Source organism: Mustela nigripes, chromosome 7 (genome assembly GCF_022355385.1).
Source record: "Mustela nigripes isolate SB6536 chromosome 7, MUSNIG.SB6536, whole genome shotgun sequence".
NCBI lineage: Eukaryota > Metazoa > Chordata > Mammalia > Carnivora > Mustelidae > Mustela > Mustela nigripes.
The window spans coordinates 58,772,678-58,785,320 of NC_081563.1; the positions used below are offsets into that span (position 1 = coordinate 58,772,678).

Here is a 12,643-nt window from a genome sequence, read left to right on the forward strand (position 1 = left end):
TTAATCTTAAAGCATCTGCCAGAGAGGCAGGAAACTGTTGGGACCTTCCCCAGAGACTGAAGGCTTGGTGGGTGCCATTTTTGCATTCTTCTATTTTGTTGGTGCCAGTGTTGCACAATTTTCACAACTCCTCTCTAGCTTGCTAGCTCTGATGGAAGCTTCTGCCCCCACAGCCACAGCCATGGCCCACTATGTCATACCCTGGCCTGGTGGTTCCAGCACCCCATTCCCATATGCTATAGCTATGGCCTGTCCTGCCATAGTGGGAAGACACATCAAGGGATGCCCCTTGAGTGCCTGGCCCCTGTGTCTAGCCAATCACAATTCTGGGCTCCACATATGAGAAATTAGAGATGGTCCTTGGCAGACAGCTGTTCCCAGGGCAGAGCACAAATAGACTGAAATACACCTTCAGGTTTCCTGTTAAAAGGCATATTATTTTCATTCCAAGAAGCTTCAGTCTGAGGGGCAGTCTTCAGGTTTGTCATACATCCAGAGGCTACAGAGATTCACTCTGTGAACATGGGCAAGGAGACACCATATTATTGCCACCCTTTGGTTTTGCCACAGTTTACTGATACCTCCCATAAAGAATCTTATATACATATTGAAAGCCATATTTTTGCAACAGTCACCAGGGAACTCCTTTAGATCTGGTGTGGAGTCCAGCAAAGTTTACAATTATGGAACCACAAGACTATACATACTTACATACCTTAAAACCTGTTGCCCAAGGATCTGGCTTGCAGTTAGCCTGAAATTAGGTACTTTCTAAGACCTCTTCCTTTGGAACACTGATGGGCCTTGGCACACCCTTAGCAACTGGAACCTATCAAGAACAAATAAGGCTATTTAGACATTATGAAGATTAGAAGCGAGGGCAAGGTAGAGTGATAAAGTTCAACTCTTACATAAGGCCACTCCTTCAAGACAGTAGCTGTTTCATGTAATACAGAGTCAAGCAAAATGAGAAGACAGTGGGGTATGTCCCAAAGAAGAGAATATGACAAAAGACCTTAATGGAAGGATATAAATAATCTACCTGATAAAGAGTTCAAAGTAATGGTAGTAAAGATTCTCACTGATCTTGGGAGAAGAATGGATGAACATATTGAGAACTTCACCAAAAAGACAGAAAAGATAAAGTACAGCGGTCACAGAGCTACAGAATACAATAACTAAATTAAAAAATACATGAAATTTTCAAAGCAGACTAGACAAAGTAGAAAAACAGATCAATGACCTGAAAGACAGGGCAGTGGAAATCCAATCAGAACAGCTAGAGGAGAAAAGAATTTTTTCAAGTGAAGATAGCTTAAGGCACTTGTGGGACAATATCAAGCAGAATAACATTTGCATTACAAGGGTTAATCAGGAGAAGAGAGAGAAAGAGAAAGGAGTAGAAAACTTATTTGAAAAAATAATGGCTGAAAAACCTCCCTAACCTGGGGAAGAAAACAGACATCCAGCTCCAGGAAACACAGAGTTTCCAAATAAGATGAATACAAACTGATCTACACCAAGACACATTATAATTTTAACTCCAAAAGTTGTAATATTGAAAGTATCAAAAGAAAAACAACTTGTAAAAGACAAGGGAAACCCTTAAGACTATGAGCTGATTTTTCAGTGGCAACTTTGCAGGCCAAAAGTGGGCAGCTTGATATACCCAAATTGTTGAAAGGAAAAAATTTCAAACCAAGAATAGTTTTCCTGGCAAGGTTATCATTCAGAACTGAAAGATAAAAAGTTTTTCAAGCAACAAAAACAACAGTTGTTCATCACCACTAAACAGGTCTTACAGGAAATACTAAAGGTTATTCATTAGGATTGGGTGGGGGGGAGGCACTACCAAGTAGCAAGAAAATATGGAGGTTAAGAGACAAAAGTAATAAAATTATAATAATTAGTTAAGGTATACAAAAAAATTTAAAAATGTAAAATATGACATCAAAAACAGAACAAACACATTTGGTGAGGGAGTAAGAATGTAGTTTTTAGAATGTACTCAAACTTAAGATGTTATCAACTTACGATAGACCATTATATGCAGAGACTAGCAAATATTAATAGACCTAAAGAGAGAAGTTGGAGCCAAGAATATAAAATGAGAGGGATGCCTGGGTGGCTCAGTTGGTTAAGCGGCTGCCTTCGGCTCAGGTCATGATCCCAGTGTCCTGGGATCGAGTCCCGCATTGGGCTCCTTGCTCGGCAGGGAGCCTGCTTCTCCCTCTGCCTCTGCCTGCCTCTCTGTCTGCCTGTGCTCACTCGCTCGCTCTCCCTCTATGCCTGACAAATAAATAAATAAAATCTTTAAAAAAAAAAAAAAAGAAGAATATACAATGAGAAAAAGACAATTTCTTCAATATGTGGTTTTGGGAAAATTGGATAGCCACATGCAAAAGGCTGAAACTAGATCACTATCTTATACCATACACAAAAATAAACTCAAAATAAAGACTTGAAAGTACAATCTGAAACCATATAATTCCTAGAAGAAAATATAGGCAGTTAGCTCCTTGATACTGATCTTAACAATGTTTTCCTTCTTTCTTTCTTTCTGACTCCAAAGGCAAGGGAAACAAACAAAAATAAACAACAGGACTACATCAAACTAAAAAGTATCTGCACAGCAAAGGAAACCATCAACAAAACAAAAAGGCAAGCTACTGAATGGGTGAAAATATTTGCAAATCGCATATCCAATAAGGGGTTAATATCCAAAATATATAAAGAACTCCTAACACAATAACAAAAACAACCTGACTGAAAAATGGGCAGAGGATCTGAATAGACATTTTCCCAAAGAACATATATATGGCCAAAAGGCACTTGAAAAGATGTTTGACATTACTAGTCATCAGAGAAATGGAAATAAAAACCAGAATGAGTTATCAATTTCATGCCTGTCAGAATGGCTATTATCAAAAAGACAAGAAGTAAGTGTTGGAGAGGATGTGAAGAAAAGAGAGCTTTTGTTCACTGTCGGTAGGATTGTAAATTAGTGCAGCTACTACAGAAAAATAGTATGGAGATTCCTCAAAAAAGTAAAAATAGAACTAACATACAGTTCAGCTATTCCACTTCTGGGTATTTATTCAAGAAACACAAACACACTAATTCAAAAAGATACATGAAACCCATGTTCATTTCAGGATTATTAAAATAGTCAAGATAATGGAAATAAGTGTCCATTGACAGATAAATGAATAAAGAAGATGGCAATATACATATATATAGATGGATAGAAATATAGACATGTAGTATATATATTGTACACGCATATACACAAACACAACAGAATACTACTGCCATAATACAGCCATAAAAAAGAAGGAAATCTTGCCATTTGCAGCAAATGGATGACCTTGATGGTATTATGCTAAGTGAAATAAGTCAGAAAGAGAGAGGTACATACATCATTTTATTCATACACAGCATCTAAAAAACAAAACAGGTACTTGGCTGGGTCAGCTGGTAGGGCATGTGACTTTTAATCTCAAGGTTATGAGTTCAAACTCCACTTTGGGCATAGAGTTTACTTTAAAAAACCAAATTCATACGTACAGATGGGTAATTATAAGAGGGGAAGGAGGTTTGGTGGGTAGACAAAGTTGGTGAAGGAGCTCTGCCATAAGGTGATGCCTGGTAACTGGACTATGGTGGTGATCACTTTGTAGTGTATACAAATATCAAATTATAATGTTGTATGCCTGAAACAAATACCAATTTTATCTCAGAAAAAAAGAAAAGAAAAAATAGGGGAAAATAAGAGCAATACCTTTTAAGTGAAGTTTGTTTGTAATTTGGTTCCATGTTTAAGACAAACATATTGACATCAGAGTTTCTAATGAATATTTTTTAAAATTTATTTATTTGTCAGAGAGAGAGAGAGAGAGAGAGAGAGCGAGCACACAGGCAGGCAGAGTGGCAGGAAGAGGCACAAGGAGAAGCAGGCTCCCTGCTGAGCAAGAAGCCTGATGTGGGACTCAATCCCAGAACACTGGGATCATGACCTGAGCCGAAGGCAGCTGCTTAACCAACTGAGCCATCCAGGCATCCCTCTAATGAATATATTTTATGCTATCTTTAAAAAGATTCAATTAAATTTAGTAGGGTTTTTTTTTTATTTTATACATTCCATTAAGTAAGTTAATAATAACAAAAGCGGATCTGATTGAATAATTTCCTCTATGACTCATTTTGAGAACCTGTGTGAAATAAGACTTAATTTAACATTTGATTTCTTCAAGGAATTGATTCCATATACGATGGAAAACCATAAGGTACCTGGAAATAAACCTAACCAAAGAGGTAAAAGACTAGTACTCTGAAAAGTATAAAACACTGATGAAAGAAATTAAAGATGGCACAAAGAAATTGAAAAACATTCTGTGCTCATGGATTGGAAGAGCAAATATTGTTATAATGTCCATACTACCCAAAGCAGTCTACACATTTAATGCAATCCCTATCAAAATAGCAACAGCATTTTTCAGAGTTAGAACAAACAATCCTAAAATTTGTATGGGACCACAAAAGACCCCAAACAACCAAAGCAATCTTGAAAAAGAAAAGCAAAGGTGGAGACATCACAATTCCAGAGTTTAAATTATATTACAAAGTTCTAGTGATCAAGACAGTATGGTACCGATACAAAAACAGACACATAGATCAGTGGAACAGAATAGAAAACCCAGAAATAAACCTGCAATTATATAGTCAACTAATCGTAAAGCAGGAAAGAATATCCAGTGGAAAAAAAGATCGTCTCAACAAATTGTGCTGGGGAAAATTGGACAACATGCAAAAGAATGAAACTGGACAATTTTTAAAGTTTTATTTATCTTTATTATTATATATACAGACAGTGCAAGTGTTGGGGAGGGGAAAGGGGAGAGAAGGAGGAAGATGACTCCCTGCTGAGCACAGGCTCGATGTGGGGCTCGATCTCAAAACACTGAGATCATGACCTGATCCAAAATCAAGAGTTGGATGCCTAACTAATAGACCCACCAGGTGCCCCTGGACTACTTTCTTACACGTTCAAAATGAATGACAGTCCTAAATGTGAGACAGGAAACCACCAAAATCCTAGAGGAGAATACAGGCAGTAACCTCTTTGACATCAGCTGAGCAACTTCTTGCCAAGGCGAGAAGAAACAAAAGCAGAAGTAATCTACTGGGAATTTATCAAGATAAAAAGCTTCTGCACAGTGAAGGAAATAATCAACAAAACTAAAAGGCAACCTTGAATGGGAGAAGATATTTGCAAATGACATATCTGATAAAGGATTAGAATCCTAAAAATATATAAAGAACATATAAAACTCAACACCCAAAAAACAAAATAACCCAGTTAAAAAATGGACAGAAGATACGAATAGACATTTTGCCAAAGAAGACATATAGATGGTTAACACACACATGGAAAGATGGTCAACATCACCCACCACCAAATACAAATCATAACTACAATGAGCTATCACTTGGCACCAGTCAGAATGGCTAAAATTAACAACATAGGAAACAATAGATGTTGGTGAGGATGCTGAGAATGGGGAACACTCTTACACTGTTCCTGGGAATGCAAACTGGTGCAGCCACTTTGGAAAACAGTATGGAGATTCATCAAAATGTTGAAAATAGAACTACCTATCACCCAGCAATGCACTTCTAGGTATTTACCTAAAGGACACAAAAATACTGATTCAAAGGGATACATGTACCCTGATGTTTAAAGCAGCATTATCAACAATTGCCAAGTTATGGAAAGAGCCCAAATGCCCATTGACTGCTGACTGGAGAAAGAAGTCATGGGACACACACCCACCCACCACACACACACACACACACACACACACACAGCAGCAGCATATTACTCAGCCATAAAAAAAGAATGAAATCGTGCCATTTGCAATGATGTGGAGCTAGAGACCATTATGCTAAGTGAAATAAGTCAGTCAGAGAAAGAAAATACTTTTTGATACCACTTATGTGGAATTTAAGAAATGAAACAGATGAACATGGTGGGGAGGAAGAGGTGCAAACCAGAAAACAGACTCTTAACTATAAAGAACAAACTGAGGGTTACTGGAGGGGAGGTGAGCAGGTAGACAGGTTAAATGGGTGATGGGTATTTAAAGAGGGTATTTGTTGTGATGAACACGGTGTTATAGGTAAGTGCTGAGTCACTAAATGTTACACCTGAAACTATATCACACTGTATGTTAACTGAAATTTAAATATGTTTTTAATAATTTAGAAAGAGAGAAAGAGGGCATGATAGAGCACAGAGGTGGCGAGGAGCAGAGGGAGAGGGAGAGACAGTCCAAAGCATACTCCATGCTGAGCATAAGAGCCAGATGTGAGCTGGATCTCACAAATATTAGAGCATAACCTGAACTGAAACCAAGAGTTAGACATTTAACCAACTGTGCCACCTAGTTGCCCCTACTAACTAGAATATAAACAAAAACTTGAAAAAAGAAAAAATTAATGTTTGATTTTTTGAATCTGTTTTATGTTTTCAGTAGTAATGTGAAATCAAATTTAGTGTATGCACACTGAAACTCTATAAGTTTCAAAATAAACTTCTGAAGTTAAATTTTATTATGAAGATTTTGCAAACTCAAAGTTCTTTGTGTTGTGTAATAATACATAAGTAGCATATAGCCCAGTGCTTTGTTAGCATTTTTTATGACTGTTTATAGTCTAAAATTATCCTAGCCACTCTTATGTACTATGTTGACATCTTTTATATATAACTATTAATATTATTCTCCATAGTTTTCCTTTTAAATATCAAATTGATTGACTCATAAACCCAAGCTTTCTTTTCTACTTCCTTTAATAAACTATTTAGTTGTTGCACAGTATATCCCAGGAATCATATTCCCTCTTCCCCTACACAAAAATGTCTTAGATTTTTATCTAATGTTAATTAGTTAAGCTGTTGGAAAAGATTTTACTGACCACCAAGGAAATACACTTATCTTTACTCCTTAACTTCTTACCTAATATGTGTGTGTCTGTGGGGAGGGGGGGATGTGTTGTTTTTTCCTGAAATCCTTATATTTTCGATTTTGCACTCTTTTCTCATGCTTTTGGCCTTTGGATGGGGCCTTGGTTTTAGTTAATTTTCAGCAATTGTTGCATTTTATATAATACAACAGTTTTTAAAACAATTTAAGGCTGAGGTACCTGGGTAGCTCAGTCAGTTGAGCTCTTGATTTTGGCTAAGGTCATGAACTCAAAGTGGTGAGATTGAGCCCTGCATTCCGCTCCCAGCTCAGTGAGCAGTCTGCTTGAGATTCTCAGTTTCCATCTGCCCCAACCCCCAAATCATGGGCTACCCCCCAAAATAAATAAATCTTTAAAAAATAATAAAAATAAAGACAATTTAAGGCTACTGTCAAATCTAACATTTGGAAACACAATAAACGGAGTTCTGCCTCCTGAGGGCTGTTGTGACCAAATCCCAACATGACTTTTTGTTGAGGTACTTCACTATGGTCCTGTTTCTATACTGTTGTCCCTAAAGTTGTTGCCAAAACACAAATCAAATCTTGTACCTTTGCTGCTTACAAAGCTTCCATGGCTTCTAGCCACCTACAGGTAAAATTTGAAATCCCTTAGAACACAAAAAGAACCTTTTACCATCTGGCCCCATCTAACTTTTTTACCCTCATTTGCATTCCTCTTAATATGAACACAGGAGCTATAGCCATGTAGAACTGCTTGTCAGTCTCAACAGATTATTTTTTATGTCAGTGTTCTCACTTGTTTGGTTACTTCTGTTCAGAACGTCCTGCCCTTCTCTCCCCATCTCCCCACCCCAATTCTTAGTATCTTTCAAAAGCCAACCAAAGTTCCCTTCCTCGGTGACAACACGTTCAGACTGCGTGGCAGTCACTTCTTCCTCTAGTGAGGGAGAGTGACAGAAACAGAGAAACACACGGTCAAAAGACTATGAACTCACTAAGGACAAGGACTTCATCATCTATTCACCTATGTGTGCCCTAAATCTACCAGTCACACAGTAAATGAATGTTGAATTGCATTTTACTGAATAATATGGATTGAGTCTAATAATTGCATTTTCACTTTAAAGAATATTAACTACATAGGTTTTCTCAGGTTACAGGTTCATAATATGCTTAAAAAACCACAGAATAGTTGCTAAAATTTTACAAATAAATACATTCTTATAATTTTTAATAAATTTTAGTTAAATTTATAGAGGCTTTCTGTTTGTTTGTTTTTTACTTTAAGTACTTTAAGGTATAATTCATAGAACTCATGTAAATGTCTCAGGGTAATTTGAAAGTATATAAAGCATAGAAATACTATTGGAATGGATAGCTGAGATACAAATATTAAAGTATAGGAATGTGCCAAAAAGAAATTCTTCCCTGGAGAGAATACATGTTTTTTTTTGTAATTAGCAAAACCCTGACATATTTAATAAGGCATTGCAAAATCTGCCCCTCCCTTCCTCCCACCAGAGGAGGCAAAGTCAAAGTTTACACTGCACTTTGTTTAGAAACTCTGGAACCATGTGTTTAAAGAATGACAGAGGTTTGTCAAGACTTTCTGCCAAAGCACATCACAAGCTTAACATGTGTTTACTGCCTGCTCTCAAAAACTAGTCTCCATGAGCCAGCCAGCTGCTAGCTAGCATTAGGGATACCCTCTAGCTAGTGAGGCCTCAAACTGGGTCACATCTCCATTTCCCAAAGGAAGCTCTGGAAACTTTCTGCTGTCTTTGTTTCTCATATAACTTGTTAGCTCTGTTTTATAAAATTCTGCAATTTTAACCTAGAGCCATGACATTAAAATTTATAAATATGAAAATTTATAAATATGAAATATATGTATATTTAAAGATTTTTTAAAAAAGATTTTATTTATTTATTTGACAGAGAGAGAGAGAACACAAGCAGAGGGAGTGGGAGAGGGAGAAGCAGGCTTTCTACCAAGCAGGGAGCCTGATGCAGGGCTCGGTCCCTGGACCCTGGGATCATAACCTGAACTGAAGGCAGATGCTTAACAACTGAGCCACACAGGTGCCCCTGAAAATGCACATATTAAAATGTTCTTAACTAAGTTAATAACCTTCCTGATCAACTTGTTTTTCCCAAATACTTTGTTACAATGCAGCCATCTTTGCAAATGCCTACCTCAAAAAGTTGAAGTCCTAACAATAACTGAACATTTATTGAGTGCTCTTAATGTCTCAAGCACTATGCTTTTTTATCTTTTGGTTCTCATAGGAGTTTTTGGAAAGAAAATGACTCAAATACATGTTCCTGCCCCCACCTTTTCCCCCCTTTCTTCCCCTAATGCCTTACTGGAGCTACTCAGTAATTAAAAGCAGCCACCAGAGGCTCTTGTTGATTATCAGTGTTTTGGTGGGGGGGTTGCCTTTAAGAGAGGGTAGATACTATGAGGTCTGTAACTTGGGAAAGCCAACTCCCTTTAGGAGGAAGATGACTGTCTGGGTAGATGCAGTCACTCTTTTAAGTGCCTGAGAAAAGAGTCTTTCTCTTCCCATTCTTGGAGAGCCAGAGTCAAAGAAGCCCTCACCTACCTTTTTCAATGGAGTCCCAATTTGCCAGCTTGCCTGCTTTTGGCTAGAAAGTGTTTCTCAAAATGCTGTCCTTGGACCCATAGCAATGGCATCACCTAGGGGAATCTGTTAGAACTTGTTAGAAATGCAAATTCTCATTAGAGGTCTATACATCGGAAACTCTGGGAGCAGGGCTCAGGAAGATGTGTTTTAATAAGCCCTCCAGGAGATTATGATACACACTCAAGTTTGAGAACCAAGGGGCCAGGAGAGCAGAAAGTTTAATAGCTTCCACCTGCTGGAAACCCCAGCTACCTAACCTAGGAAGGTGCTAAGGAACTCATATCCATTAATAAGGCATAGGAAGTTGCCATGCATTTCATGAACTCAGTAATTTGTGGGAGGTTTGTTTTCATTGAGTGAATAATAAAATGTTTTATTTATGCTGGAATCCATCATTTCTTCATTCCCACTGTCACTCTCCTAATTCAAACATTCATTAAATGATTCTTTATTGCTTAGGCCATCCCTGTGATCTCTAACTGTTCTCTTCATTTTCAGGCTCTCCCCTACTGCTGCCAAAGGAATCTTCTGAAAGTCAATATTGATTATGCTCCCACTGTTAAAAGAAATTATAGGAGGGAAGGAAGAAGAAAGACTGAGAGGTAGGCAGTGACATATTACCAGGTCTTAGAGACCATTCTAAGGATTTTGGGTTTTATTCTAATTGCAATGAAAAGTCCTATCTGGCTGAAAGTTTTGACTTTATAAGCTCAGAGTCTTTTACCCTAGCGTCCCTAGACCTTCGCATTAGACCCTTTTGATAACTATGTCTGTGAGAATCCAACCAAGTTTGCTAGGCCTTTCTCAAGCACTGTGTCATAGCTGCTTGGGAGCACTTCACCCGCTGGCTAAGTTCTCTCAAACCTTGCCCCATCTGTTGCCATTTTTGTCTTCTGTTTCTCTGTAATCAACCATAATGCTCTGAAAGGGAGGCAAATTTTATCTTCACCCTCTTAGGGTTCTTTTTGATTGGGCCTGAGAATTAAATTGGCATAAGACTCATCAGCAGGAGAAAAGCATACCAACTTATTTAATACAAGTTTTGCATAACACGGGAAACTTCGTAAGGAAAGAAGACCTAAACGAGTGGCCAAACTTACTTGCTTTTATATTAGGTTGAACAAAGAGAGGCAATTATGGAAAAATGACTATATGGGGAGGCTAAAGGAAGAGAAGAATTATTTTCACAAGGTTTGTATTGCAGTCTCTTGGTCTTAACTTCTTGTCCTTGATGATAGTGTTATGTTCCTTGTTGTATAGAGAGGTCATCTTTCATATAGGAATTTCATCTCCTGCTTTCAAGAAAAAGAAGGAAAGTCAGAGTGGTTTTCTTATACTTGCTGTTGTTCAAGTGCCTTTAATTAAAAATATTAATATGCCAGAGTAGCATATTTTGGGGTGACATTTCTGAACTCCTTCAGTTCCTAGCATGCCTCCAGATGAGGCCATACAAGTTCACGCATATATGGATAATATGCCATGACTTTGCAGGGTGTAGTACTGAACTATTGTGCCAAAAAAAATGTCAAGTAAAAGAAAAATGAACTAATGTTAAGAATCCCAAGATTTAACCCACAGGCTCACCTAGTTGCCTAGGGTGAAGACATTTCAAGTATCTTACTTAACCAACACTGTTAATTTATACCATTGAGTATAATGAGAATTACAGGATGTAAGACAAGAAAGGGCCTCCATAGCTAGAGGCATAGTTATAACTATAATTTCAGTGTAGGGGTTGGCAAACTTGTTGTAAGGGGCTAGACAGTAAATATGTTCAGCTTTGCGGGCCATACGGTCTCTGTCACCACTATTCAGCTCTGACTTTGTAGAATGAAAGCAGCCCTACACAATATGCAAATGATTGGGCCTGGCTCTGCTCCAATACAATTTTATTGGCAGCAGATCAGATTTGGCCCATAGGCTGTAGTTTGCCAACCCCTGACTTGGTGTATAATTTCAGTCCTCATTGCTATTTGTTGTTTTGGTTTTTTCTCAGTTTTTTTTTTTTTAAATTAAGATCTAATTTACATTGAATAAAATGTAACAGCTCTTAAGTGTACTTTTTGATGAGTTTTTGAGAGTTGTGTTCACCTATATAATCATCATCCCAATCAAGACATAGAACATTTCCATTCCCCCAGAAAGTGCCTTCGTGCCTCTTTCCACCCCCACCCTGAGAGGTAACTATTCCTCTGATTTTTATTCCTATAGATTAAGTTTACCTGTTCTTGAACTTCATGTAAATAAAATTATACGGTGTCTTTATGTCTGACTATATGGCTTCTTTCATCCAACTACTTTTGTGACATTCATCCATGTTGTTGAGGGTATCAGTAGTTAATTCATTGCTAAGCTGTATCCCACTGTATGAATATACCTGCTATTAGTTTCCTAGAACTGTCTTAAGAAATTACAACAAACTTCATAGCCTAGAACCACAAAAATTTATTCTTTCACAGCTCTGGAGGTCATAAGCCTGAAGTCAAGGTGTTGGTAGAATCATGCTCCCTCTGAACACTCTAGGGAATATTCCTTCCTGGCTTCTTCCAGCTTCTGGTGGCTCCTAGTGGTCCTTGGCTTGAGGCTGCACTTTATCTCTGGCTCTATCTTCACATGGCCTTTTCCTCTGTGTCTCTGTGTCTTTCTTCTTGTATATCTCTTATATGGAGAATGTCATAGAATTTAGTACCCACCTTAATGGAGGATGATCTCATTTTACTTAATTGTATCTGCAATGATCCTTTGTTTCCAAATAAGATCACATTCACAGGTTCCACATGGACATATCTTTCTGGAAGCCACTATTCAACCCACCACATTGTATCAAGTGAGCAGATAATAGATATTTATTCTTTTCCTTTTTTCTTTCTTTTTTTTTTTTTTGTTTGTTTGTTTTTGGCTTTTCTTGGCTATTACAGATATCGCTGCTATAAATGTTCTTGTTTAAGGCTTTTTGTGGGTGTTTTCAACTTCATAGTTTTAAAATTCTGGTTCTAATTATCTTACAAT

General features: G+C 37.6%; 1 long non-coding RNA gene across 1 annotated transcript in view; it reads left to right on the forward strand.

Moving 5' to 3' along the window:
* Positions 1-10,826, forward strand: part of LOC132021509 (uncharacterized) — a 44,106-nt gene extending 33,280 nt beyond the window's left edge. The window contains exons 2-3 of the long non-coding RNA XR_009405370.1: positions 10,133-10,236; positions 10,750-10,826. This is a non-coding gene — a long non-coding RNA (uncharacterized LOC132021509). The remainder of the gene's footprint in view (positions 1-10,132; positions 10,237-10,749) is intronic.
* The last annotated feature ends 1,817 nt before the right edge of the window (positions 10,827-12,643 follow it).